At 47.8% G+C, this 27,746-nt stretch overlaps 1 protein-coding gene across 9 annotated transcripts in view; it reads left to right on the top strand.

Moving 5' to 3' along the window:
- Nucleotides 1–27,746, top strand: part of P4HA2 (prolyl 4-hydroxylase subunit alpha 2) — an 86,018-nt gene that overhangs the window by 29,617 nt on the left and 28,655 nt on the right. For 5 of the 9 annotated variants that reach the window (XM_086704554.1, XM_086704522.1, XM_086704543.1 and 2 more), the window contains exons 1-2: nucleotides 22,183–22,333; nucleotides 22,892–23,025. The gene's annotated coding sequence lies outside the window, so the exon portion shown is untranslated. Of the gene's footprint in view, nucleotides 1–18,197; nucleotides 18,371–21,453; nucleotides 21,581–22,182; nucleotides 22,334–22,353; nucleotides 22,559–22,891; nucleotides 23,026–27,746 lie in introns of those variants that run through there. The other 4 variants (XM_086704531.1, XM_086704536.1, XM_086704525.1 and 1 more) reach the window with 4 other exon arrangements.

The following is a 27,746-nucleotide window of genomic DNA, read 5'->3' on the forward strand; positions in this document are numbered from 1 at the left end:
GTCAGACAAGCTGCTTCCAACCCGTCCCTGATACTTCCTCCAGGAAGCCCTCAGAATTTCATTTCACTCTTAATGGTGTTGTTCCTGGGGGGTGCTGTGTTACTGAATCCCTATCATGTAGGGCACCATGTCAAGTGGCAATTAAAGGGTCTGGGAGTCCTCTCCAAGGTGGAGATGGGTGGCAGCTGGATCATACCTCACCTCTGCCCTAGTGGACTTCACTTGTTCATTACATACCACCATAGGCATCTGTGTTGTTGGGTATAACCAGACTGTTCATTTCATGCATTCTCTATGCATTCAACAAATATGTACTGAGTGCTTTTCATATGCCATGGCCAGTGCCTGCCCAGAGCTGGGATCAAGGCATCCATGGGGGCAGGGGCTGTGTCTATCTTATTTATTTATGTTTCTCCAGCACCCAGCAGAGCACCTGGCACACAGAGTGTGTTCAAAAACATATGTTATTAAATAGCATTATCATTGTTATAGGAACTATAATCTCAGCTCACCCCTTGGCCACTACCCAGAGAGAAGCAGGGAGGGCATGAGGGGCCAAGAAGCAGGAAGACTTCTGCCTCTGCTGCCCTGGAGTCCACACTCAGTGATGCTGTCCTTCAGGGGTTCCAAGTGGCTCAGACATTATGCCCAGGTCCTCTGTGAACAGTCAGGTCTGTCCAAGGTCAGGAGAAACCACAATGCTTTTTCCTCAATGGGCTGGCAAGCTCCAGCAGGAGAAGAAGCCTCTGGAAGATGCCCTTGGGGCTGAGGCGAGGGGAAGGGGGAGGGAAGTTCTAGGACAAGAACAACCTCAGACTGAGGGTGAGGCCAACCTAGGGAGTGCCCAGCGTAGGAAGCGGACCTGTGTGGCGGTAGAGTGAAGGTAGTGGAGCATCCCATGAGGATACCTTCCTGTGAGGTTGCTAGAGGTTGGTCAGAAAGCTCAGACCCTGACCCACCCCATCCTGGTCCAGTGGCCATAGGTCTCTGGATGGAGTCTTGCCCATTCAGACTCAGCTCCTCAGGCCAATGCATCTCTTCCTGAAGGCCCAGCTCCCTCTCCCCAGTCAATAGTCTGGATTCCAAGGGGATTTAAATCCCTGAACGGGCATCCCCTCTTTACCAGACACCCAGTCCACAGTACTGACCACTGCAGGGCCCCAGAGGACAGCCAAGGAAGAACCTGAGAAGCCCCCATTTTAGGGTGGCCTGTTTGACCTGGTTCCAGGCCCCATAGCTTCTGGTCACCCAGAGGTCTGCTCTCCAAGAGACCTGCTAGTCAAGACCAGGACTCTGAGAGTCTGTAGGATGGAGAGAACAGCAACATGTGGCAAGGCTGGATGAGGAGGGGCTGTGCGGGCCTTCTGTAGGGCTAGGACTTGAGCCTACAGTAATAGGGAGCCTGGACAGGCCTGAGGCAGGGTTTGAAGGGCTCTGAAAGGAGCAGAGGCAGCCAGGAGCATGGACAGCAGGCCCTATACAAAAGGAAATGTGGGGTTGTGTAGCCTGTGAGGTGAGCTGAGAGCTGAGGTTGACAGGACTCAGTCAAGGAGGCAACAAAGCTGGCCTTTGAGCTGTGTTTGGTGCCACAGAACATGTAGGGGAGGGCGTGCCTGTGACCAAGGGAGTTTCCCAGCTCTAGTTTTGTGCTATTTGATCCCTCAACAAACACTTACGGAGTACCTGCTGTGTGTGTAGCCTAGACTGGATTAACTGGACTTGGAAGTGGGATGGCGACTCCCCACCCTGCTGGGTCTCCTCTGGGGCCTGAGAGCTAGTGTCTCCAGAGGGAGTCAGTCTCTGAGAGTCCAAACAGGGACAGAGCTGACTCTAACAATTGAAGCCGATTTCCTGGGTCTGAGCCAAATTCCACGACAGACACAAAAGCAGAACCAATTCCTGTTAGGAAACTGAGCCTTGGGGAGGGTGAGTGACCACTTCAAGGTGACACAGCTTCTAAGCAGTTCATCTGGAGCTTAAGACCCTGCCCTCGTGGCTTTATGCCATGCCTTTTGCAGCAGGGACTGGATGTGTCTGAGTCCTACTGACAACCTCCAACAGCACCCCTGTCAGACCTGCTTTGTGTCTATTTTCACAGAGAAAACCTGTCTGCTCTGGGTCCCAACAAAGGGGCTGCCAGGCAGCAGGGCAGGGGCAGGTTTACCCAGCTGGGCCCAGGGAGGCCCTGGCCCTGAGGCTTGGGAGTGGAGGGTGTTGGGAGGAGAGGCATCACACACAAGGGGGAGGCAGCAGACAGCGGGAGAGCCAGAGGGCAGCTCAGCCAGCCCAGGCAGGGAAGTGACAAAACAGGCTGTTGGCGGTGGCAGTGAGATTGAGTGGGATTGAGTGTTGTGCAGATGGGGCCTCAAGAAGGCAGCTTATAAAGGCACCATGGTTTTGCTCTGCCACAAGGTTACCTCCATTCTTACCTTCTATCCTACTTGTCATTCAGGCTCGAGTTGTGCAGGCAGCCTGCCCTAGATTACCCAGCCTCCCCTGGCACCAGATGGCTCAATTCTACCTGTATCCTCCATAGAAAAGCCCGACCCAGGGGTTCTTAGGTTTCCAGCTTCCCCTGACAGTTGAGGACTTCTATCAGCCAACCATGCTGATCTCTGTGCAGAGAAGGAGCCTCCTTTTATGAATCAGCTCCTCCAGGCGGAGCAGCAGAAGAATCGCGGAGCATGGACTATGTGCTCATTCTGTGCCTTGGAGACTCGTGGCTTCGGCCTGACCATCACCATGCTCTGGCACAAGCAGCGATGCAGGACCCTCCCCTTCTCAGATCAGGGAGGGAGACATGGCTGTCAGGTGTAAGGCTCCACCAAAGGCGAAGGGATAACAAAGAGGAAACAAGCATGGGGTGTGTGGAATCTAGATACTGGGGCTCCTTATACACACACCACCACTCATCTGTCAGTTTGGGACTCACTGCCTAGGCCTGGATTGGAGCCCCGCCCCAGTTCACATATTCACAGACTCATTCAGAAGTGGCCTCCCAGGGCACTTAGATCTCTGGGCTGAGGACCCTCCTCCTCTTCCTGACCTCTAGTGCTGATATCCAGGACCTCTTAAAGAGCTAGAGAGATCCAGGCCACTTCCATATCTGTAGGCTTCCAGAAACATAAAAATGAAAGTAAAGTAAAAATAGTGTTTTAAGAGTTATGGCCTATGTTGTTTATTTTTTAATGTTTATTTGTTTATTGTGTGTGTGTGTTGAGAGAGAGAGAGAGAGAGAGAAGGAGATAGAGAATCCCAAGCAGGCCCTAGTTCAGGTCATCATTTCAGGGCTCGTGGGATTGAGACTCAGACTGGGCTCTGAGCTGAAATCAAGCATCCAATGCTTAACGGACTGAGCCACCCAGGTGCCCCTGCCTGGCCTATGCTGTTTATGCTTTGCTCACTTATTCAACAAAATTTTTTATTCAGTTCTACTTAATAAAATATTCAAATAGTTTTAGGAGCCTTTTATGTGTCAGGTACTGTTTTAGCCCTGAGTACTGCACAATTAAATGTTTGTAACACACACACAAAATGTACAGCATCATTTGTAGATAACTTCAAAGATTCAAATTCTAGGCTTCCTGGCTCACTTCCTCGGGCTAGACCTCCACAGTCCCCATCCCTCATGAATTTTATTTTTCATTATTTTTAAATTTTTAAAAACGTTTTTGTTTATTTATTTTGAGGAAAACAGAGAGAGCACAAGTGGGGGGAGGGGCAGAGAAAGAGGGAGGATCCTAAGCAGGCTCCATGCAGTCAGTGCAGAGCTCGATGTGGGTCTCCATCTCACGAACCATGAGATCATGACCTGGGCCGAAATCAAGAGTAGAATGCTTAACCAACTGAGCCACTCAGGTGCCCCTTTATTTTTTAAGTAATCTCTACACCCAACAAGGGGCTGGAGCTCATGACCCTGAGACCGAGAATTGCATGCTTGACTGAGCCAGCCAGATGCCCCCCATGATTTTCTCGTTGGTGTAGGTTTGACTCTGTCCCCTGCTCTGAGGGGTCTTGGGGACCACAATGAGATTAGTGAAGGCAGCAAAGGCTTCATTGGGAACCCAGCCAGCCTAGGCCTGTCTCCAGCCTGTCCTTCCAGCCCCGTCCTATGACTTATGGCTGCCTTAAAGCACCAGGTCCTTTAGTCACTGATTGGTCTCAGTGAAGTGTCCTGCCAGAGGTACACAGCACTGCCCAATGGTGCCTGTGGTTCCTCTCATGGCTGAATCACCCGGCTGGCAGGAATGTTCTAACTGACCTCACCTCCGGGCCTGGCCATAGGACACCCCAGCTGTGGCCACCTGGTGTGAGCCTGGCCGCCTGTGTTGCTGGGAGAGTGGGGACAGAGCTCTGCCACCAGAGTGTAGCAGCTGCCAGCTGGCCCAGGAGTCTGGGAATCCAGGTGCAAGGGGCCATGGGGATTAGAGCAGGAAGAGCTAGATCCAGGCCTACAAGGGTGAAGCTGGGCTGAGGCTACTCCAGGCCCATGGGCAGTCTCATGTCCTGGGTGGCTATTTTCTTGGCTTCCAAGAATCTTCAAAATCCTTTTCCACTTACTTTCCCTTCCAAGGCTAGGTCCGTAGCCGTGCAGACCCAGGCTTGGCAGCACGCAGTGGGAGGCAGAACCCTCAGAGGCAGGGGCTGCACTCACACCCCACATCTCTCATACCCGCTCACAATGGCAAAAGCATATATGTGACTTGAACCCCCACTGAGAGGACACCTGATCAGATCGTTTGCTGCCTGTGAGACCACCGAATTTGTGGGAACGCAGTCTTGCCTAAGCAGTGGGGAGGGGACATGCCTCTCCCACATGAGAAGCCAGGGTCACTTCAAAAGAACGTCTAATGACAACTTCTATGGGCTGAGAATTAAACAAGAACTGTCTCATTTCAGAGAAAAGGAAGAGAAAATGGCAGGTCTGGACTAGGAATGCACCAAGTGTTGGAATGAGCACTGCCCAGAACTCTGGGACCAGCAGACCCTGAGAAGTAGCTGTGTCCAGGGTTAGCTGACCACAAAGGGCTGTGACAATCGGCATTCAAGCATGAAGCACTGTTGGCCCAAAGAAGGAGCACAAACAGTCTCCCTCAGAGAACCGTGATGTTCCAGAGCCAGGCAGAGATGGACAGTGTCCATAATCTTGTGAAGATCTATTTATTATCCTACCACCAAGATAGAATCCCTGCAAGAAAATGACAGGTCCATCAAATTTGTGAATATAACAAATTGGCTTCCATAGTATGTTAAAATAGTTACCAACTTGGTGATTTTCCCAGACTACAAGGTTAGTTTAATATTACAAAATCCATTGATTAATAGTTTAAAAGGAAAGAAAAGAAACCCTCAAAAGGTATTTGATTAAATTTACCAATCATTCACAGTAAACAGTTGGAAAATCATGAAGAGAAGGAAATGTTCTTAGCATTTTATTTTATTTTTTAATTTTTTTAAATGTTTATTTATTTTTGAGAGAGTGAGAGAAAGAGAGAGAACATAAGCAGGGAAGGGGCAGAGAGAAAGGGAGACACTGAATCCAGAGCAGGCTCCAGGCTCTGAGCTGTCAGCATGGAGCCTGACGCGGGGCTCCAACTCACGATCCGGGAGATCATGCCCGGAGCCGAAGCCGGACGCTTAACTGACTGAGCCACCCAGGCACCCCGGCATTTTAAAGAATGTGTATTGGAAAGCAAAAGCCAATACTGGACTCAACACTATAAAATTTCCATTAATGTCAAGTCCAAACAATGTCCCTTTCACTACCCTGTATTGTATTTGCACAGTATTTCTCTGGATGTCCTAAAGGTGACAAAAAGGTGAGAAAAAGAAATAATGGTTAAGTAAAAGAAATAATAGAGTCAAAATGATCATTACTGGCAGATGATATTGTGATTGTGCCTCCATAAAATCCAGGAGAATTGGTTGAAAACTATTATAATTAGTAGGGGGATCAAGTCAGGTGGAGCAGAATATGATAAGTTTGTATATGTATATAGATTTTAATAGTTTTTAAAAGTGTCAAGTTGCAACTTAGAAAATATGATGAAAATAATTTACCATTCACACTCACAGTGACTCATGAGAAATATCTAGAAACTCACTTGGACACATGAAAGGCATATAATCTTCACTCTAGGATAGATATAAAAGAAAAATAAATAGACACATATGTCTGAGGCGCCTGGGTGGCTCAGTTGGTTAAGAGGCTGACTCTTTAATTTTTTTTTTTAACGTTTATTTATTTTTGAGACAGGAAGAGACAGCATGAATGGGGGAGGGTCAGAGAGAGGGAGATCCAGACACTGAAGCAGGCTCCAGGTTCTGAGCTGTCAGCACAGAGCCTGATGCAGGGCTCAAACTCACGGAGTGCGAGATCATGACCTGAGCCAAAGTCAGACGCTTAACTGACTGAGCCACCCAGGCACCCCTTAAGAGGTTGACTCTTGATTTAAGCTCAGGTCATGATCTCACAGTTCAGTTCGTGGGTTCCAGCCCTGCATCAGGCTCCGTGCTGACAGGGCAGAGACTCTTTGGGATTTTCTCTCTCCTTTGTTCTCTGCCCCTCCAGTTGTGCTCTCTTTCTCTCTCTCTCTTTCTCAAAATAAATAAATAAGCTTAAAACAAATAGACACATATGTTACATGCCTGGAAAACTCAACATTTTAAATTTATTAATTTAAAGCGCAATTCCAATCAAACTTCATTTGGGTGGGAAAAATGGACAAGATGACGCTGAGGCTCAACTGAAAGAGTAAATATGGATGTGTGATATTGCGATTTATAAAAAAATATGTTTTGTCATTCAGATTACTGAAATATATTTCGCATTTGTATCTGGTTTTCATCCAGTGTTCCTGGCTCACACCTCCGAGAACCCTAGGAATTTCCTGCGATAAAAGTGATAAATGTGTGTGTCTTTTGTTATGTTAACGAAGGTGACTTTTGCTTTCTACCCAAGGGTGGGGGTGGGGGGCAGAAGGGGCACTAGTTGCTAGGAGGACAAAGTATAGGATTAGAAGACTGGAACCTTCAATTCCACCCCTTCTCCACCTCTGGGAAGCAGAGAGGGGAGAGGGACAGGTTAAAGCAGCCTATGATCAATGACTTAGTCAATCATGGCTATGCAATGAAGCCTCCATAAAAAGCCAAAAGCACTAGGTTCTGAGAGCTTCTGTGTGGTGAACACATGGAGATGGGCAAGAGTGGCGTTCCTGGAGAGGGCCTGGAAGCTCTGCACCCTTTCCCCATACCTTGCCCTGTGTATCTGGGAGGAGGGCAGTCGGATAGGACTGAGCCCTTGATCTGTGGAATCTCATGCTATCTCTGGGTAGTTAATGTCAGAATTGAGTTGAATTCTTGGACATCCTGCTGGTGTCTGAGCATTGCTTGGTATTGTGTTGGAGGGGAATCCTTCCACACTGGAACTGAGTTTGGGAACACAAAAAGAGGATGAAAAACCAAAAATTGGATTAAAAGACTAATAAACTAAGATTTGCCCTTATAGGCATCTAAGTGAGCGATAAAGCTAAAGTAGTTTAGAATGTGGTGGAACCACAGGAAAAAATACATCAGGAGAACAAAAGGGGAGCTCAATGTAAGTGATAAAGGAAACATCTTAATTCAGAGGATAAGGAGTAGTTTATTCAGTAAATCAGGTTGGGGCCATTTATTATCTACACACACAAAAAATGGTTATAATCTGGGGTGCCTGGGTGGCTCAGTCACTTAAGTGTCTGAATCTGGCTCAGGTCGTGATCTCACGGTTTATGGGTTTGAGCTCCATGTCAGGCTGAGAGCTCAGAGCCTGGAGCCTGCTTCAGATTCTGTCTCCCTCTCTGCCCCTCCCCCACGTGCACGCAGTCAGTTTCTAAAAAATAAACATTAAAAAAAGTTTTTTTAAATGGTGATAATCCTACATACTATATACTTCTCCACACTATAAAATGACTTACAAATTGATTTACAATATTTCCAATGTATTTTTATAAACTATTTTTTTGTATACTTAAACACAAGGGCTGGTAGAAAATATAGATAAATATTTTTATAATAAACATCTTTTTCATCAAGGTAAACATTTTAAATATATTTTCCTATTACATATGGATAAAAAGTATCAGAAACATACTGTAAACTCTTGATAGTTGTTAGTTGCTGACAATAGCACTTTGGGAAATTTACATTTTCTGTTAAGTATTTTAATTTTGAATTTTGATTAAGTTTTATTTTTTAATAGTAATTTTATATAAATAAACTTGTATTGTATTTGTAAGTAGAGGAATGAGGATAATAAAATGGAAAATAAAGGCAAGGAATGAAGGATAAACATTGCTTCTTATATAATGTAAGAACCTTGCAATAACATACTTCCTTTTTTTCCTCTCTTCCTTAATGTAAGTGTCCTGGTACATTAACTTCTACAAATGTTATCAACTCTGTAATACATAGTTACTATTTTTGCTAAGTTTTCTTAACTAATTTAAGAAAAAACCCATTTTATATTTACTTACTATATTTACTGATAGTCTTTGTTCCTTTTTTTAGAGCCAAATTTCTGTCACGTATCACTTCTTTTCAGCCTCAATAATTTCTGGTAGTGCAGGTCCACAGATGATGAATTCTCTCAGCTTTTTTTTAAATTAATCTAAAAATATCTTTATTTCTCCTTCCTTATTTATTTATTTAATCAGAGGAAGAGAGAGCACGCACACACATGCATGCATGCGTGCACGAGGGGAAGAGGGGGGCAGAGGGAGAGAGAGAGAATCTTAAACAGGCTCCATGCTCAGCACGGAGCCCCAGGAGATGTGAGGCTCAGTTGCATGACCCTGGAATCATGATCTGAGCCAAAATCAAGAGACGGGGGCTCAACCAACCTAGCTACCCAGATGCTCCTCTCCTTCCCTTTTTAAAGATTTTTTCTCTGGATATGGAACTCTAGGTTGGTTTTTTTTTTTTTTCTTCCTAGCATGTTTAATATTTAATATATTGTTCTTTGTTTCCACATTTTTTTGGCATTCTTTATTTCTGATGAAAGGAAAATAGTAATCCTTATCATTGTTTCTCTTAATGTAATGTGTTTTTTCATTGTTTTAAAGATGTTGTCTTAGGTTTTAAGATCTTTGGCTATAGTACACCTAGGTGTGGTTTCCTTTGTCTTTATCCCATTTGGGGTTTTATAATCCTAAACTTTTTGCAATGGTGAGTTAAAAATTTTTACAACCAAATTTAGAATTTCAGTTCCTTTTTTTTCTTCTTAATTTTGCTTCAATCTCTCCTCTTCTGGGACTCCACTTTTATGTATATTAGATGGCTTGATATTGTCTCAATGTCATTTCACTGAGGTTCTCTTGGTTTTTTTTTGTTTGTTTGTTTGTTTTCTGTTTTTAGCTCTTTTTCTTTCTATTGTATATGTTTCCCTGTGTTTCCATTTAGTTTCTATTGACTTGACTTCAAGTTCACTGAAATATTTTTTTTCAGTGTCCTGTCTACTCTTAAGCCTATCTAGTAAAATTTTAATTTTCATTTTTCTGCTGAGATGATTCATCTGTATATTTATTATATCCATCTTGGTATTTTTAATTCTTGGATATATTACAATAGCTGTTTTAAAGTCCTCATTCACTAATTCCAGTATCTCTATTATCTCTGGATCTGTTTCTATTCATTATTTTTTCTCTGGTTATGAATTACATTTTCCTGCTTCTTCACGTGCCTGGCAATATTTGATTGTATTCTGGGAATTGTTGAGAGTCCGGATTATGCTGTCTCCTTTACAGAACATTGAGTTTGTTTTGTTAGGCAGTAAATTTACTTAAGGCTTGATATGATCCTGTTGAGGCTTGATTTTAGGCTTTGTTAAGGTGAGTGTAAAGTAGGGCATACAAAATGGCTAGAATAGTTCTATTCCTGAGACATGGACTTTCTACGATTTTAATTAAATGTTCAGGGTATTCAGCAAAGTCTTTCCACTCTGGCTGGCCAGAACATGTCTTATCACTGTGTGGCTTCTGGAATCCCCATTACTTCATAGACCTATAGTTTTTGTTGTTGTTGTTGTTTTGTTTTGTTTTGTTTTTTGTTTTTTGTTTTTGTTTTTTTTTTAAGTAGTCTCCATACCCAACATGGAGCTCAAACTCACGACCCCAACATCAAGAGTCACTTGGCCCACCGATTGAGTCAGCCAGGCACCACACAGACCCAGAGTTTTTCTTTTAATTTTTTTAAATGTTTATTTATTTATGTATTTATTTTTTTCAATATATGAAATTTATTGTCAAATTGGTTTCCATACAACACCCAATGCTCATCCCAAAAGGTGCCCTCCTCAATACCCATCACCCACCCTCCCCTCCCTCCCATCCCCCATCAACCCTCAGTTTGTTCTCGGTTTTTAAGAGTCTCTTATGCTTTGGCTCTCTCAAACCCAGAGTTTATAAGCCACCAGTCCTTATGAATCCTTTCCCTGCACATGTGCAACTTAGACAAAATCTCAAGACAACTTCTATGATTATTTCTAGTGCTCCTTCTCCATGTGGTTACCTTCTCTTTGATGCCCTGCCCCACAAATTCAGCCAATTCATCATCTCTTATCTTTGATATCTGTTTCCTCTACTCAGTGAGACCACTGAACCATTTGGGGTCCACTTCTCTCTACTATAGTTTGGAAAGTGCCTCAGGCAAAGAACTTTAGTGAATGTGGAATTCACCTTGTGTTTTCCTTCTCAAGGATGAAGGCTATTTGATGTCTAATGCCTGTAATCAGTTGCTATAAATGTCTTATCTAGTTTTATAGTTGTTTACATTAGGGAAGTAAGTTCATTACCAATTACTCAGTCATGATTGGAATCCAATAAAAGTTTAAAAGAAGAAGGGAAAGGAAAGGAAAATAGGGAGCTCTAATTCAGGATGTGGCTCAGATGCCACATGTGTAAGTATCTAAGATTTAGTGAAAGCAGCTGGGCCACTAGGGGCTTACCTATTTCCAGTTTTTTCTAATCTGTCATCAGAATTATACTGAATAAAGTTTCTATTTCTGGTCATAATGGTAAGCTGTATTAATCCTCCTGCCAAAAACAACTATGAAAATTGGACAAGATAGATAAAACTAATATTTGAGGGCATTGGAGAACAACCAGTATAGGTAAGAATTGAAGGATTATGGTCCTTGAATAAAGGGAATAATGTGCAGTGAGTTCCACATTTACCCTGGCATTTTCTCTGGGGGCGTTTCATACATGGTTGCATGGGTGGGAGAGAAGACCAAGCAGAAAGCATGAGTCTTACCAGACTGGGGATAGGGAGGTTGGAGTTCAGGAATGCCAAAGAGACTAGGACTTAGGGGCAGAGGACTGTGGAAAGGAGGATATATCAGAGAAGGAGCCCAGTGAACAAATTCTTTTGAATTTATTGGCCTATTTCTAAACAGCAGCTTGAGGGTAAAGAACTGAGCAATAGTTTTAGCAGCTTCAACATGTTAGGGACACAAATTGGAATTCATGTTCTGCCAAGGTGAAGAGTCTTTGGTAAACACCCAGGTTTTCAGCTGAGTCCCTCCCAGAAGAATCACACCCTAGGAGAGAGGGATGCATCCTAGGAATAAGAGTTATGCACTAGGAGAGAAGAAGAGAAGAGAAGAGAAGAGAAGAGAAGAGAAGAGAAGAGAAGAGAAGAGGAGAGAAGGAAAAAACAAAGGATAAAAATAAAAGAAAAGGCTAACAATACCAAATATTGGCAAAGATATGAAGTAACTGGAGTTTTCATACATTGCAGCTGGGAGTGTAATTTTGTGCAACCATCTAGAAAAAAATGACTGGAAGTAGCTACTCTAGCTAAATATATGCATATCCTATGACCCAGCAATTCCATTCCTGGAATTTGATTATACTCAACATAAATGAGTGTTTATTTCTGCTACAAGACATGTGTGAACATATGAAAAGCAGTTTTATGTAAAATAATTAAAAACTGGAAACAGCCCAAATGTCTACCAACCATAGAATGGATAAATTATGGTATATTCAAACTATAAAATACTACATAGCAGTGACACAGGATGATATACTGTCACAAATGGCAAGATGCATGGCTATCACAGCCATAGAGCTGAGTATAAGAAACAGACACAAAAGTATATACTGTAAAGTTCCAATTGCATAAAGTTCAAAATCTGACCAAAAAAATGGTCAAAGTTGATAGAAGAAAGAATAGTGGTCAGCTCTGGCAAGCTTTATTGATTCACGGGGCATAAGGGAGACTTCTGGTATTGGGAAATAGTCTATATATTGATCTAGGGGGTGGTTACATGAATTTATATGAATGTAAAACACACTGAGCTGTGTATTAAAATACAGTTTACTATATCCTAATTATATCTTAATAAGTAAGTTAAAAACAATTTTTTTAAGTAACCTCTACCCAGGTGTGGGGCTTGAACCCATGACCCTGAGATCAAGAGTTGTATACTTTACCAACTGAGCCAGCCAGATGCCCCTTAATAAGTTTTTACTTTTTTATTTTATTTTTTAATGTTTTTTATTTATTACTTTTTAATGTTTATTTATTTATTTTGAGAGAGAGTAAGTACACAAGAGCAGGGGAGGAAAAGAGGGAGAGAGAGAATCCTAAGCAGGCTCCATGCTGTCAGTGTGGAGTCTGACGTGGGCCTCAATCCCACGATTTCAAGAGCATGACCTGAGCCGAAATCAAGAGGTGGACGCCCAACCAACTGAGCCACCCAGGTGCCCCAATAAGTAAGTTTTTAAATAAAAGTTTAAAGTGGCACTGGCTTCCTATGTCATCCCCCCCGCCCCCCGCCCTTGCTAGTGGGATCTGTGAAGTTTAAGCAGGGGATACTGACTTGCCAGTGGGTGGAATGATACCCTGCCTGGCCACCATAGGCTGCCATGTGAATTAACCATTCCTTCACCCCAGTCTTTGCTCCTTCTGTCTTCTGAACACCCAGCCTTCCCCTTGGCTGAGTACCTGGGGAGACCCACACCCTATCTTCCTCACCTGACCACTCAGCAAGTGACATGCCCCTTTTGCAGACTCCCTCAGCCCAGGGACTCACTGTCAGTTTCCCTATCTGAGTCCCAGCTCCCTGTTCTCCCCCATAAGATCTGTAGGGGCAGGGCCTTTATCACACTCATGTCTGTGTCTGTGTTCCTGAGCACCCAGCACTGGCCCAGAGGGGGTGCCAGCAAATGTTTGACTCAACATGGGTGAGTGAGGATGTAGGGCTTCTGAGGACTCAGGCTGAGCGACCTAGTGTTGGAAGCCCTTCTGGAGCAGATGGGCGTGGCTGTTCCTTAGCATGGCTAGGGCAGCTCCAAGACAATCCTGAGGTTAGACAGGTTGCTGGGCCAGGCTCATGAGTGTAGGCTGCAGGCAACTTCCCAAAAGTCCATTTCCTCCCTCTGGCTGATCTTTCCTTGGTACTCCCATTGGTTGGACCCAACTAGAAGTCACAGGGCAGGAGAACCTCTTGATGTCATCCACATAGGTCAGCTGCCAGGAGCACAGAGCAGGGGCGAGGAGGCGAGAGAGACAGATCTGAAGGGGCAAGCACAAGTTGTGCAAGTCTGTCAAGTGTTAGTTACACTTGGTACAGGGAAAGTGCTCCATGTGAACTGCCCAATCACAGAAGCCCCTTAGAGCATCAGAGGAACCCAGATACAGACTGCCCATTCCTACTTCTCTAGCTCCTCTCCTCGGAGGGCTCATTTCAACAGAAGCCAGACTATTGTAGGTATGCCCAGAGTCCCGTCAGTCACCTCCCACGTCTCCTTATCTAACTTCATTATGCTACTAGCCTTTGGTTTTTCTTTAGGTCTACTGGCTCCTATGCCCTGAGCGTCCTGTAAAACTGTTAGTTAACTGGCTTTGAAGGGCTCTGGTCACAACGTGGCTAAGCAAGTGGTTTGGGACCCTCCCAACATCCTTCCTGCCTTTCCCGCCACTAGGGGTCATAGCATTGGTCATTCTTTATGAAAACAGCTGTATCTATCCCAGTTGCTCATGCTTATATATGTAGCTCTAAGCAAGGGTCCTAGTTAAACCTTGTTTGGAGGGATAGGGCACTGGATCAGGCCCTGAGGGGCTTTTTGTAGAGACTGAGACTAACTGCTTCTCTAACTGGGTGTCCCATGGTGGGCTCCAGGCACCCTCTGCTGGCCATCCTCATTTTTGCAGATGGCACTCTCTGGGCAGGACCAGAGCAGCAGAATTTCCCCAAAGGGTTTTGAGGCTCCGTGTGTCTTTGCCTGGGCACGCAGATAACTGCTGCTGTCCCAGGATGGAGCACAGAGAAAATCCCAGATCTTGTTGAGGGTCGGGGAACAGCCTGGCCTCGAGCTTTTGGGGTGAGAGAACACTGTTTACCTCTAAGACTACTGAAGCTCCAGAGTGTCTGATGGTCCTGCCATTGTGGGAAAGCCAGCTTTCCACCTTCACCACCTGGATTACTTACTCTTCAACCAGGGAGACTCCTTGTCCAAGCCATTCCTGTTCTCCTTTGGGATCTCATACTTGCAGATGATGGAGGTGGACATCTTCCTGATTCCAAGCCGTACCTGGCTGGCTCAGGATCAGGGATAAGGTCAGATTCTGGTTCAAAGTCAACATCAGGTTCTGAGTCAGAGTGAAGGTTATGGGCAGAGCCAGAGTACAGAGCACAGGATGTTGTCCTTATGTGAGAGGCCAAGTTCCACAGCTTGTGCATGCATGCACATTCGTGTGTGTGTGTGTGTGTGTGTGTGTGTGTGTGTGTGTGTGCCTGTGTGTCTAGTGGGTAAGGACCTTCCCACCAAAAGCTGTGGCCAGGTTGTGTCTTTTTTTTTTTATGTTTATTTTTTATTTGAGAGAGAGAGAGAGAGAGAGAGAGCGAGAGAGCGCACTCTGGAGCAGGGGAGGGGCAGAGGAAGAGAGAGAGAAAATCCCAAGCAGGCTCCATGCTCAGCACAGAGCCCAGTGCAGGGCTCTATCCCACGACCCTGTCATCATGACCTGAGCTGAAATCAAGAGTTGGATTCTTTTTTTTTTTTTTTAATTTTTTTTTCAACGTTTATTTATTTGTTTGGGACAGAGAGAGACAGAGCATGAACGGGGGAGGGGCAGAGAGAGAGGGAGACACAGAATCGGAAACAGGCTCCAGGCTCTGAGCCATCAGCCCAGAGCCTGACGCGGGGCTCGAACTCACGGACCGCGAGATCGTGACCTGACTGAAGTTGGACGCTTAACCGACTGCGCCACCCAGGCGCCCCTCAAGAGTTGGATTCTTAACGGGCTGAACTACCCAGGCTCCCCTGTTGTGTCTTTTATATGCGAGAGGCACAAGGATCATCAAGCATCTCATAGGTTCATGCAAATGTTGGAGACAGAAAAAAATGTGGAAAACTACAAAAAAGAAAATATAAATACTAAGTGCTAGCAAATGTAGTAGTGTGTCATAGAAACCAGTTCACTGTGGCTTAGCCATGTCCCTGCTGGGTAAGTATAAAATGTACTCATGCTGGGGGTGCCTGGGTGGCTCAGTTGGTTAAGTGACCAACTCTTGTTTTCAGCTCGGGTGATGATCTCATGTTTCTTGGGATCAAGCCCCAAGTTGGGCTCTGTGCTGACAGTGTGGAGCCTGCTAGGGATTCTTTCTCTCTCTCTCTCTCTCTCTCTCTATCATTCTTACTCTTTCTGTCCCTCCCCTACTCATGCTCTCTCTCTCTCTCAAAATAAATACATAAACTTAAAACATAAAAAAGTAGAATGCACTTATGTGGGATACAGGTGCATTAGAATATGTGTGATGTGTCAGCTAGTCAGGGCCTCTAAAGGAACGGGTGCTCTGGCCTGTCTGTGGTAGGTAGGTCAGAGTCCTGGGCTGTGTCCCATAGGAGCAAAAGAGAGGGCTCCTTAACATGTCTGGACGATCGTGTCTACTCAAGGGACTGGGGGAGAGTCAGAGTCACAAGCAGACCTGATACAGGCAGGATAGTGGAGAGCAGGAGAGAGCCCACAGGAGAGGTTGGGGTCTCTGAGGCAGGTATAAACAGCCATCAACCACATGGGTGACTCTGTCTCCTATGATTGATTGTATGGAAGGAAGTAGATGTACAAAAGCATATGGTGATTTTGTGCATATTAGCAAAGGATACCCCTTTTCATTTCACTTTATTTTTTATCTACTGGAAAGTTGTAATGAATATGCAAATCTATAACATCTATGATGCAAAGGGAGCCCCAGACTTATGCAGTACAGAATTTGCCCAACTAGACTGAGATAGGGCGACTCACAGGTGGATTCACTGACACCCATCTCACTCCAAAAAGGATATAAGGTGCTTACAAACATCTATCACTATAACAATGCATGCATTGAAAAATAAGGGGGGCGGGGATAAAAGGAACAGGGAGGGGAAGGGCGGCATTAGTGCGTTAGTGTTGAAACCATCATTAAAAGGGTGGTTTCCTTATGGTGGAAGGAGTCTGGCGATTAAGGAATCCAGACATTGTGATTAAGATTCCATGTCAGTCTGCAACCTCAAAGTGTGCTGGTGTTCTTACTGGGCAGCCAAGTTGCTCCCTATTCTTGTGTTGTCTGGGGGTGCCGCTGATTCCCTTCAGCAGGGCCTGTTCTGAAAGCAGAGGAGAGCAAGCCAAGGGTGAAAAGCCTTCACCCCACTCTGGATGAGAAGCAGGTCCTCATCCCCAAAAAGGAGCTCAGAGTAGGGAGCAGAACATTTAATAAATGTTTGTTGAATAAATAAATGAGCGAATGTACACAGCCCTTTGTATTTTACCTCTTTATAATTCTTTTTGTTAATGTTTATTTATTTATTTTGAGAGAGAGAGTGTGTGTACAAGCAAGGGAGGGACAGAGAGAGAGAGAGAGAGAGAGAGAGAGAGAGAGAGAGGATCCCAAGCAGGCTCCATGCTGTCAGGGCAAAGCCTGACACAGGGCTTGAATTCATGAACTGTGGGATCATGACCTGAGCCTAAATCAAGAGTCGGAGGCTTAAGTGACTGAACCACCCAGGCGCCCCTCTCTTTATAATTCTTAAATTTACCCACTTCTTGGGGTGCCTGGGTGGCTCAGTTGTTTGAGCGCCTGACTTTGGTTCGAGTCATGATCTCACAGTTCCTCAGTTCAAGCCCGGCATCTGGCTCGCTGCTGTCAGGGCAGAGACTGCTTTGGGATCCTCTGTCTCCCTCTCTCTCTGCCCCTGCCCTGCTCATGCCATCTCTCTCTGTCTCTCTGTCTCTCTGTCTCTCTCATAAATAAATAAACATTAAAAAAAAGTCTGCCCACTTCTCCCTGTATGCATTGCCACTTGTCAGTTCAGGTCACCATCAACTGTCATCTAGACTCTGCACCAGCTCCCTCCCTATCACCTTCAGGCTCTGCTCCTCCTCCTCCCTCCTCCACAACAGACAGCCAGGGTGCTTTTCCTAACCCCAAAATGCTCCACCCAGGTGATCTGCCCCTGGGACTTCTGCAGCCTCACCTTTCATTTCTCCCTACCTTCTGCTCAACTGACTTCCTGACATTTTGACAAGGCCTAAAAAAATAGCAAAACTACTGAACTTTCAGCCTTTTAGTCAGTAGTTAATTCAGGTTTCCAATAGGTATCCCACCCCTCACCTCATCCTCACTCATCCCTAATGTCCACACAGTCTCCATTTGGACTCAAGGCTGGGGGGTGAGGAATGAGGGGCTTCTGTGTTACAAAAATAATAACTTCGAAAAGTGTGCTTTATCTCTATATATCAAGATATCAGGATTTGTAAGCACCGTACCTAGCTAACTCCTGGCCCTCCGAGCATTTACACTAGCTGAAGCTTCTTGCCAAAGATAGAAGAAAGGAGGGTACAGTGAGGAGAGAAGCCAAAGTGGAAGCCTGCTGTCTCTATCATAAGGGCCTGCCCTAGACCTGCTGGGTAATTACAGCTCTGAAGGCCCTGGGATGCCTCTCTCCACCCTGTAATGACAGCCCGGCTTGTGCTGGCTCTGCTGTTTTGAGCTGCAGGGGTCCATGGGAGAGGGAGCTGGGAGGGGACATTCTATGGGGCCAGTCTTATTTTTTGCATTCACCGAAAGGACTCAGAGGTTTGGGGAGTAGTTTCTGGGGATCTACTTGGCCCTGTCCAGGGCAGGCCACAGAGTTCCGGCGATTCTGCCAGATTCTTTTTCCCTTTTCCAGGGTCATATACCAAGCTGGATGTGCACCAGACTACCTGGCAGGCCCTATTTCTGAAGCCGTAGGGCCACCACTAGGTGGCCCCACTTAAGCTGCACCTCCAGCCTCCGGTAGTTGACCTTGAGTCAAGTACTGGTCAATTGGGACACACCCAGTCTTTCCTCAGTTGCCTGAAGGTAAGAACTTGGAGTGTGGAGGGTGGTGGTCTCAGAAACCAGTGGACAGCTGTCTGCTGAATGTGCTGCAATGCACAGATGTGTATCAACATACGCAGTACCCTTTGTGAAGCATTGGTTGACCCTGGGAGCCCCCGCTCTGGGGAATTTTATGGAAGGATCAGGTGCTCATAAATCCTGGCCAGGCCACCACAGTTGCTGTGGTGGTTGCCAGGGTCTGCAAGAGTCATCAGTGAGACCTCAGCACCAAGCAGTGGAGCCTACCCCCATCACTTTACCCAGAGATCACAGGTAAATGGGGGAGGTCAGGGGCAGGCTGAGGAGGCCTCTGTTTAGAGGGAAGCCGTGCATCCACACACCGGTCATCCAGTTACCTATCTACCAAGCATGGGTTTTTAAAAAAAATTTTTAATGTTTATTTTTGAGAGAGAGAGACAGAGTATGAGTGGGGGAGGGGCAGAGAGAAAGGGAGACACAGAATCTGAAGTAGGCTCCAGGCTCTGAGCTGTTAGCACAGAGCCTGATGTGGGGCTTGAATTCATGAACTGCGAAATCATGACTTGAACTCAGGTTGGATGCTTAAGTGACTGAGCCACCCAGGCGCCCCACAGAGTGAATATTTTTGACATCCCTTCTGGAGAGACACTAGGTCCTTCCCTTGAGATGGTGGTGGTGGGCAGACAAGTCTAGTCCCCCAGGTAATATCTGTAATGGGGGAATGTGGCGGGGGGGGGGGGGGAGAAAATAGAAATGACTGGAAGGTGTTCATTTCATTTCCTGAGATATAGAAAATGCTGGAGCAGAAACAGTTCAGGGGTATGGGTAGTGTGTGGGGAGATAATTCACCTATTAAATGGCTGCAAATAAAAGGCTATGTGAGTCTGGAGGGGGCCTGGGCTAGAGATTCAGAACTGAGAGTCATGGATTTACCCCACAGCCAGTAGTCCCTGGAGGGCATGAGAGAATGGCAGATGCAGTGGGTTGAACGGTGGCCCCTAAAAAGATATGACCATGTCCTAATACCTGGACCCTGTGAGTATGAACTTATTTAGAAAAACTTGACAGATGTAATTAAGAATCAAGAGGTGAGATCATCTTGATTACCTAGGTGGGCCCTAAATTCAGTACCAAGTATCTTTATAAGGAATGAAGAATGAGTGGGGTCCAGGACTCTAATGCCCTGTGGAGGATTTGGCCAGACCTTTCACTACTGGTGTATGATGGAGCAAGGCATTAAGAAGACACCCATCCCTTCGTATAGTCAGCAAATATTTATTGAGCCCAGTTCTTTGAATGGAGCTGAGAATATGGTAATGGGCAAAAATATACAGTTTGTGTTCTCCTGGAGGCCCTGGGCCAGTGGGGAGACAGACATTAATCAAACAATCATTCAATTATATCAACTGTGGCAAGTGTTACAAAGTGCTCAGAGCATGAGAGTCTGTTAAAGGAGGTTTTGACCTGGTCAGGGATGTGAGGCAAATCCCTCTAAGGGGATGTGAAAGATTGAATTGGAGAGGAGGGAAATTTTTCTAGACAAAAAGAAAAGTATGTGCAAAGGCCTGGTAGTGCGGTGAGGAGAGAATGGTCAGTTAGAGGGATGGGAGGAAGGTCAGTGTGACTAGAGAAGTGAGCAGGGGCAAAACCATGTGGGGCCTTACAGACCACCTTTGGGATTTTTCTTAAGAACCATGTCATTTACTAAGCTGAGAGTGATGGGTTCAGACCTGAATTTTGAGGTGATTGCTGTAGCTGCAGTGTGGATGGATTGAAGAGAGATTTAGGTGGCCAAAGTGAATGGACATGAGACCTGGAAAGATAACGTCTGGGGGCAAGGCAGAGGGAGATGTGATTCCCAGGCTTCTGGTTAGGTACCCAATGGAGGGTGGCTCTTTCAGTGAAGCAGGGAATTAGAATGTGGGTGGTGGGAAAAGGAGAAGGGAGAGAGCTGGGATTCGGTATTGGGCATGTTGTGAATGAAGTGCCTGTGGACACTCCTTTGGAGACATAGACTCAGCAGGTAGTTATAGGAGTCTGGAGCTTGGGATTCAGGGCAAGTGTAGAGAAGTGAGTCACCTGTGTAAAGGAAGAAATTAGAGAGGAGGAAAGTAGGGTACCTAGACCTGAGCTTTGAGGACCCCCCCGAACTTTATGGACTAATGAGGAGAGGGGGAGAGGAAGATGTACTGAGAGGTTAGAAGATGGGGCGGTGGTGGCCAGAGAGGGTGGTGGAAACCAAGGGAAACAAGCGTTCCAAGGAGGCAGTGGTCAGACACTGCAGGGGAGTCCAATGTGGCTGGGGGCTTTGGCAGATGAGAACTGAAGATAGACTATTGAATTCTGAGACTTGAAAGTTATAGAGTTTATTGGGACCTGGTTTGGTGTTGTAAGGATACCAGAAGGCCTGCTGTAAGAGCCTGGGGGGGGGGGCGGGGGGGAGAAGTGAGGACAAGGATTGAAACACCACTGTTTTCAGGTATTTTGCTGGAGTTGAGAAGACACTGCAGTAGCTGGTGGAGTCGAATGAGGGTTTTGTTTCCACAGTAAAGGGTTACACCTACTTATAGGTCAAGGGAAGGATTCAGTTGAGATGGAGGGGCTGAACACTCAGGAGAGAGAAGGCATGATCCACAGGGCAAGCTCCTGAGAGCAGGGAGAGGATGGGCGAATCTGGATAGAGGGGGGCTCCTGTGGCATAACAGGATGTAGCAGATGCAGGAAGGTTTCTGTTTGGTTTTAGCTAGGCTCTGGCTGGCTGCTGACGCAGGCCGGAACAGTGGCTTGTTCCGTATTTTATGTGTAGTTCTATGTGTGTGCTCGTGCCTTCCCCAGGTCTGGGCTGCCAGCCTGGACAGAGTGCCATAGGGAATATCCCCACACAGCCTGGGCGGGGAGGCTGGGTACCTCCCACTCTGGGCTAGCTCCCTGATGAGATTCTCAGACCGTGTTTCCCCTCATTCATGACCAGGAAGGTTCACAGAGCAGGCGTGGGAACCTGCTTGTCCGCCAGGGCCTCCTCGGACTCAGGCTGAGATTTGCCGCATCCCAGCCCTCATTCCTTCCCAGACGGGACTAGGTAAATGAGGTGTCCACTGTTTTGGGTCCCTGTTGTATGAAGGGGTTTGGGCAAACCAAGAATTGGCCCCAATATGCCATCCCAGCCACCTCAGTCTTTCATTGGTCCCCTTGTCACCAAGCCATCACCCACAGGTAAGTCACCAGGAGGATGCTTGACACAGGAGCTGGGGATAGGCTGAATCCCTTTGGGAGCTTGGCCCTGTGGGTGGACCCCGGGTCCCTCGTTTTCGTCAGGGTCTTCTCCACTGGTCCGTCCGCTCCCCCGATAGCCTGCCTGGCCCGGACCCGGGTGTCCCCCCTCCTCCCCAACCTGAGGGTGGTGATGATGGGGGCGGGGTGGGCGGGCAGCAGGAGCCCGTGCGCCCAGCAGGACCACTGAGGAGAAGGGCGGGAGCCCAGCCGGGGAAGTCCGCCCGGGTTGGGGGGCGCTCCCCACCTCCTCGGCGCCAGGATCGGGTCGCGGGCCCTTCTGCAGCCTCCGAGGGACTGGGAAGGAGGGAGGGCCGAGTCCCGCAGGTGGAGCGGGGCGAGGGGAGGCGGGCGCGGCGTACGTGCGGCGAGCGGCCGGCGGCATGAAGGGCGCAGATAGCGGCTCCCGCCCGTCCCAAAGGCCGCTCTTTGGCTCTCGGCTCCCGGCTCCGGCGGGCTTGGCAGCCCAGACCTTCCCGGGGGTCGCTGGCGGCGAAGACCCCCGGCCGAAGCTGTCCGGGCGCACAGCCAGCGCCCCGGCCGGCCGGCTGGGGGCGGGAGGTGGGGACGTGGCGGCGGCTCAAGCAGGCGGAGCCGGGCCGCGGCGGGAGGCGGAGCCGCCCCGGGAGGAGGCGCCGAGCGGGCCGGGCGCCGCCGCGGGAGGTTCTGGAAACGCCGGGAGCGGCGCGTGTCCAGGTGAGCGCCCCGCCCGCTCGGCCGCCGGGTCCGCGGCTGGGCTCGCGCGCGGGCCGGGGTCGTCGGGCCGTGAGTGCTGCCGGCGCGGGGCCGGGAGTTGGGGGCCGGGGGTCGCGCAGCCCGCTTCCCGCAGCACAATTCGGGCCGCAGCCCGGAGCCCTCCGCCCTGTTTCTCCTCCCGTCTGGGTTCCTGTCCCGCCGCTTCCCCGAGCTCAGGGTGGTGAGGTCAGCGGCGCCCTTCCTGCCGGTCCCTGGGCGTCCGCGCCGAGCCGGGCGGGGTGGAGAACTTGGCTGCCCTGCCTCGGCAGGCTCCCCGGGAACGGCAACGGGAGGCCTGGCCCCGAGTGCGGCTAGAGGTTGGAGGCAAAGGCGGTGCCCTCGGCTGAGCCCCGGGGGGCCGCTTAAAGTTAGCGAGGTCCGCCTTCCTCCCTCCAAAGGGATGGGAGTTTCTGGCTTTAGCCCGGCGGGGTCCACCTTGGTACCCGTGAAACAGGCTGTTGGTTGAGAACAGTCCCCCCCCATAGACCTCTGTTTCCAACCTGCGTTATTTTTCCTCAGAAGCTGCGTGGACCTCTGGTAACTAGTTAACTAATTAAAACGGACCCTTCGGTGTGTCAGAAACTGCAAGGAGTTGCTAGCTAAGTGCAGCAGACACATTGAAGACTGGGAAAGTCCAGGTCCAAAACAGTGTGGTAAGTGTGGTGTTAGGAGGGAGCATCAGGCTGTGTGGGTCCTTGGTAGAGGGCAGGATGCGTCAGGCCAGAGGGCTTCCTGGAGGAGGTGACTTATGAGCTGGCGTGGTCAGAAGAAATCTGAATAAGGGTAACCTGGACAGAGGAACAACCCGTGTGAGTGGGAGCAGACCTGTATACTCTAGAAGAGGCAAGGTGATGAGGGAAGGGACATTTAAGGGGATAGCTGCCCATGGGCCCTAACCGCCACAGTTTGAAGTGAGACATCAGTGCCTGGTACTGTGCCCTGCATTTGGATTTGCCTCAGCATGAGCCTGGATCAGGGCACTTCCAACTTCAGGACAGCATAGGTAGGGCCCCTGGCCTTGTATTCTAATATGACATCTTTAAGATGGTGTGCAACATTAGTGTTCATCCCAAGACCAAGACTGGTGTCTTGTACTGTAGAGTGAAGCCTAAGGCATGTGCTTCTTAATGTATACCGTCTGAGGCCTGATAGCCTCAGCCCTTTCTCAGGAGTTCCTGGCTCTGAGAGCAAGGGTTGGGGGATATCATTTGTAGCTGAGGACATTCTCACATGTCCCTGATGTTGCCAAGATCTGCTGTCCACCTAACAATGTATAGAATGTTTTTGCAAGCTACTGCTGCTTCTCACCCTGGATCACATCTGGAACAACAGGTTTCATGATTTAGCTCTCTATTAATGCACCAAGATGTCCTTTGGCTTGTGTTTAAGCTGCCACTGAAGTGTCTAGGTGTAGTCTCTCACTGTGCTTCTGGGCCTCAGAGCCCAGGCCTCTTCTGTTCACTTGAACACACTTGCAAGATGTTTGGGCTTTGAATCCTTTTCTTCTAGGCCTTCTTATTCTCAGATGGCCGAGTATGTCTTCTGTGCGGCCCAGCCAAGGAGGCCACGTAGCAAGGATGGAGTGAGTTGGCCTGGGGCCTCATCCCAGAGATGCTGTCATAGTGGGCCACCCTAGTTCTCTGAGAGCCCAGCATGCAGACATGATGATGGTTAGGCATTGCCTATGACTTGTGATAGGCCTTTTTACCCAGTAGGAGGCTCTGAAATGGGGTGCCCAGGAGCGTGTTTACTTTGTCATTGGTTTAGCCTGTACACAGCTGATCTCTGTTCATTTCCTGAGTTCCTCTACTGTGCTTGGCTTCTGCTTTGAGTGTGCCTAGGGCTGGAATTAGGAGGGAGAGAAGGAGAGGGAAGTGGTGGTGATACTATCCTTGCCTGTGGGTAGCTCCTAATCTCCCTGAGATTACTGCTTCATGCTGGCAGCTGGTCCTGTGGCAGAGGAGGAGCTCAGAGTGTGAGTACTCATCAGTAGGAGAGACTGTGTGGGTGCAGCCCTGAGGAATGACTAGGGTGAGGGATTCTGGGGTCTACTTATTTCCTAACAGAGCCTTACTTTTTACTCTGCTCTCCCACATCCATGGGAAGTTCTGAGGCTGGACGCAAGACCTTGGCCGATTTGTGGCCACGTTGGCTGATAGTGTACATTGGGCTGATGGGTGTGTCCCTGGCTCCTGGGATCTGTCAAGAGTTTAATTTTATGCAGATGGTCATTGGCAGGAAATGCTGTGCTGCAGGCACGTGCAAGCCCAGACAGAGTGCTAGAGCGAGAGTTGGACTTGGAAAACATTGCTTGAAGTGCCCCAGAGTGGGACATCAGCGTGTTTTAGAGGGAGAGGGCTAGTGGCTCCTGTGGTCTCTGGGGTTTGCGCTGGGGATGTGGAATGAAGGGTATACTTTTTATTCTCAGAAGGGGTGGAGGGGAATGAAAAGCCTGGACTAGACTTTTTGGAGCCCTAGAAAAGGGTTTTTACACAAGTGGTATTATTGCAGGGCAGAAGATTAAGTGTTTGGGTAGTGAGTTCTCTGGCTCAGATTGGATCTGTCTGAGCCTGTTCACAGACCAATATCTGCTGTAGACCTTTTAGGAAGTGCATTCTAGAGTACAGCCTACTGTGTACCAGGTACTCCTGAGGGCCAGGGTGTGGCGAGATCCTGAGGCCTGGTACTTGTAGGAACTCAGATCCATTAGGTCAGAGGTATAGAAATACAGGAGATCCTAGAGTATTAGTCCAGTCCCCTGCCTTTTGCCAGAGAGCTTTGTTTCCTAGGTGACCTGTAGAGCCACTAATTGGCCTGTTTCAGGGTTATTCCCTGATAGTATGCTCCATTATGTCTGACTCTGCTCCCACCTAAATTAATGTTTCATTTCTTTTGGCCCTTGTGGGATATGGAGATTGCCCAATTTCTGCCTTGTTTTCATCTTCACTGTCCCTTAGGCTGAACCTTCTCCTTTTCTTTCTTTCTTTCTTTCTTTCTTTCTTTCTTTCTTTCTTTCTTTCTTTCTTTCTTTCCTTTTTTTTTCAACATTTATTTATTTTTGAGACACAGAGAGAGACAGAGTGTGAGTCACGGGGGAGCAGAGAGAGAGGGAGACACAGAATCCGAAGGAGGCTCCAGGCTGTGAGCTGTCAGCACAGAGCCCAGTGTGGGGCTCAGACTCATGAACCATCAGATCATGACCTGAGCTGAAGTCAGGAGCTTAAGAAAATGAGCCATCCAGGCACTCCTGGACCTTCTCATTTTCCAGGGATTAGCCAGACAGCTGGCCAATCCAGGTCTACTGATGTCCCTCTAGTAACCTTGGTGCCAATGTCTGGTGAAAACTGCTTGGTGGTAGGCTGCCTGTCAATACTTGTCATCTCATTCAGTCCTCACAACAACCCTGTAAGATGTGGGTCCTAATGTTATCACCATCACATAGGTGGGAAACAGGCTCCGGGAGTTCTGTAACTTGTATAAAGTCACAAAGCCAGGAAGTGATGGGGGAGGTGAGATTTAACTTGGAGTGGTTTGACCCCACTGTGGGTATGCCTGATTAGATAGTACTGCTTTGCCCTGAACTGGGCTGGTTGGTCATTTGTGAGTGCTGTGATGTCTGAAGCAGGAGTGACTGCTCGCTTGAACTTGAGGCTCCTTGTTCCTATCTTCTGGGCCCATGCTGCTGTCCACCTTTTGGTGGGATCAAGCCAGGTATATCATGAAGCTGCTTTGTGGACTGTGATACAGTCCTTGACCTGGGCAAGCCTGCTCTGCTTGGTCAAAGTGTGGCTCCTCCTTTTGGGAGACCCTTAGGCTGTAAGACAGCAGATGTTACTGAGTGGGATTGAATGGTAGCAGTATCTAGCAGAAAGTGTTTTGGGTTTACGTCAGCTCTGCCATTGACTGGTGGTAGCATGTCAGGTATACAGGAAACCTCTCAGCCCTCCTTGCCTAGCTTCTATATCTGAAATCAAGATGATTATCTAGTTTGCAAGACTTTGGTGAGGATGAGATGGTAGAAATGGAAGATTTTTGGAAATGTAAATGGTGGTTGGCTTAGTTCCCAAAAAAGCAGTGCCTGAGGCAGAGCTTAAGTGCTTAATGCCTTACTGGAAGGTGCAGGGCAGCAAGGGTAAGGGAAGATTAACCAGAGGGAGGGAAGGATGGAAGCAAGCTGGCCAATTTGCACAGAGACACAGTCATTGTTCAGCTGTGCCAAATATCCCTGGGTGATCTCTACAGAAACTCCATGCTGCAGAATAGTTTGTCATCCAAAGCCTGAAGAGGGAATTCATCTGCTGACCTCCTTCTGTGTTCTGTCTTCATTGGTCAGAGTGGCCTCATAAGAGTTCTCTCCCTGCGGCTCCTTGGTTGCACTACCAGGGCCCTCCAGCAGCCACTGGGGAGGCCAGTGTGGCACTTCTGTGGTGTGTGGAAGTAGGAGGAGGAGCCAGAGATTTGGGGCCTGCACAGTCGCCTTCACTGGGTCTGAGGCCCAGCAAGAGACCCAGGGTCCAGGAGACTGGTGAGGCCAAGAGAGTGTGAGGTGGTGCATCAGAAGCATCCTGTGTAGTGCTGTGTGGGTCTTGTCCTTGTGTGTAGTTGCTTATGAGTTAGTCTCACTTAGACTGCCAAGTCTCTGCCAAGACCCTGACTGAAGATCCAATTTGGTCTTTGCATGTTGATTTTTACAGCCTTCTCTGCTACTTCACTGCCTGGTTATTGAAGCAGGAGGCTTTGTAGTTTTGATGGTACCCAGGTGGGAAGTATAAATCAACATGTTCATATACCTGATAGTGAAGTACAAGTATGGATATAGATGAACATCTGGGTTTCAATGAAGAAAATCCTCAGCGAAGAATATTTTCCATGAAAAGTAGCATCTGAGGCTGGGAAACCTAGAGTCATGAGATGGGACTGGAGTGGGCTGTAGGGCCATGTCGTACAAAGTCAAAAAGACCCTGGGGATCAAGGAGTTTGGACTTTATCCTAAGAGCAGTGGAGAGAAAGACCACAAGAGGAGCTGCAGTAAGCTATGCTGGATACTTTGTAGAGCAGAGGTTGGTAGGAGTTGGGGGGTGGGGTGGCGGTGCACCAGATGTGATGACAGTGAGTGTAGGTAGGAACCAGGATGGCTGCGGGAGGGAATTGGAGGTGGCTCAGACCACGGTGATGACTGAGGCCTCACGTTGGGTGAGGAGAGAAGGGTGCTTCTCAACCTTCTGGGGAAGTCAGCTTCTGGGCCTATTGGACATCTGTATGCTTAAGTGCCGGGGCCTCCCTGAGCTTCTGCACAGCTCACAGGTCCTCTTGACTCTGCCATCCCAGAGTTGGCCACACCACTGGGAGGCAGGACCACTGGGGGGCGCATTTT

The sequence above is a fragment of the Puma concolor genome, chromosome A1 (genome assembly GCF_028749965.1).
Source record: "Puma concolor isolate L17-30 chromosome A1, mPumCon1.1.hap2, whole genome shotgun sequence".
NCBI classification, from domain to species: domain Eukaryota; kingdom Metazoa; phylum Chordata; class Mammalia; order Carnivora; family Felidae; genus Puma; species Puma concolor.